Raw genomic sequence first — 2493 nt, 5'->3', positions numbered from 1 at the left:
TATATATATATATATATATGAATATATGCACACTTTCCTAAATGTAGCACTCAACATTTAGAAGTTCACAATTATACACACACTTGCACATAGACACACACATACACAACTCACAAACACAAATAGTCATAAATCAACATGTATAGATACACATATGCATACACACGCATTTATGATCTTAACACCTAAATTTCAGATAAACACACTTATTTATTCATATAAGAACACATATACATACTCACACTCAAACTTATATGCACATTAGTGAATCAAAATACAGACATACACATATGTACACACATATACATAATCAAAGGATTCATATTCCTTTTCTAATCTAGGCACAAGGCCTAAAATTTTTGAGGAGTGGGGGCAGTCGATTAGATCGACCCAGTATGCAACTAGTACTTATTTTATCGAGACCTAGAAAGGATGAAAGGCAAAGCCGACCTCAGCAGAATTTGAACTAATATTTCTGCCAGCTCGCCGCCTTAAAGGATTCATATTCCACTAATTCACAGAGTACAAACACATACTCACACTCAATGAAACACAATTTGTATCCTGATTAACATGCACACATATACACACAAAATCACATTTGATACATACACATACACACATACACACATATGCATATATATATACATACAAATATGCACTTATACAAATTTATATAGATGTACACACACGCATGTCGGAGCACATACTTTTATTCATTTTAACACATACATATGCACAAAGAGTGTTAAATTTATTATCTATCTATCTATCTATCTATCTATCTATCTACCTATCTATTTCTCTCTCTCTCTCTCTCTCTCTCTCTCTATGTATATATATATATATATATATATATATATATATGCATACAGACATATATATTTGTATATATATATGTCAGTGCCTCAACACGTTCATTTATGTAGCATACATGCCACACACATAGAGTTAAACACTTTCATTCTCATACCATACACATTCACACACATATTCATACATACACACACAATATTGAATACAAATATTGTTCAGCACAACATGCATATATACACATATTTTTACGCCTACATTTATTCACACAATATATGTACACACACTTAAGCACAAGGCACACTTGCCCACACACATATTCTCATGTAAGTATACATCAAAATACAATTCTTAGAATTATAAAGATACTAGTGTGATCGCACATGCTTCTACATATGCCAGAACAGTCTTCTTAAATGAGTTGACACATATAAACATGTTCATGCATACATATATATTTGCTTGTGTACACGTGGCCAAGCACCTACATAGGTAAGCACATGCAACACACACGCACATTTATCAAAGCAGAATCTTGTCTAATATATAGACACATACACACACATCAAAATATTGATGCATGTGTGCACATGCACGTGTCAAAACATTGATACACAATCATACACACACACACACACACATGAACACACACATGAACACACACATGTACACATGCAAATATTAAAACATATGTGTGAAACTAAAACAGACTTCCATTGCTAAATTTACACAAACACACACATAGCTGCACATGCAGACATATACACACAGCACATAAACACACACAAAATACACACAAGTATAAATGTGCACATAAACATGTACACACCCACCTACACATACTAACACACACACACATATACACACGTGCACGCATGCACACACACACAAACGCACACACAGACCTACATGCATACACATGCATGCACACTCATACAGACGTACACTCCGCTTACTGCTTATCGACCTCCACCGAATCAAATGAAACGAGCACACAAACACACACACACACACAGATGTATGTGCACACACAAAGGCATACGCACAAACACATGGACACATAGCACAAGCACTCACATATAAACACACACACACTATGTCAAACACACACATGCATACATCAACAAACACGTATATGAACATATATATGCACACACATACACATGTACACAGAACCTCATACACTCAAACAAGCTCACATGTACACATACAGCAACATATACGCAAACGCACACTCATACACAAAAACAAGCACACATACATGCATGCACAAAGGCACATACACATGAATGTAGCAACACTCATACACTTACAAATGCACAGCCGCATGCAACCGCATATATATGCACAGAGAGACAAATCAACATCTAAACATATGCACTCACTCATACACCTTCGCATAAAGAAGCAGAGACAACCTCATGCACACACAGATTATATACATACACACAAGCAAGTACACATATACACATACACCCATACATATACAAACGCATATACATGCACACAACCTCTTAAACACTAGCATGCATAAACACATACACACATACCTCCACATGTACACAAACAAGTACATTTATACACACACATATATATACACATACACATGCTGCCACATGTAAAAAGACACATGCGCTCACTCTCATACACACAAAAAGTACACATATTCTCACATATGCA

This window comes from Octopus bimaculoides, chromosome 14, assembly GCF_001194135.2.
Source record: "Octopus bimaculoides isolate UCB-OBI-ISO-001 chromosome 14, ASM119413v2, whole genome shotgun sequence".
Lineage (NCBI taxonomy): Eukaryota > Metazoa > Mollusca > Cephalopoda > Octopoda > Octopodidae > Octopus > Octopus bimaculoides.
This window is presented reverse-complemented; position numbering follows the sequence as displayed.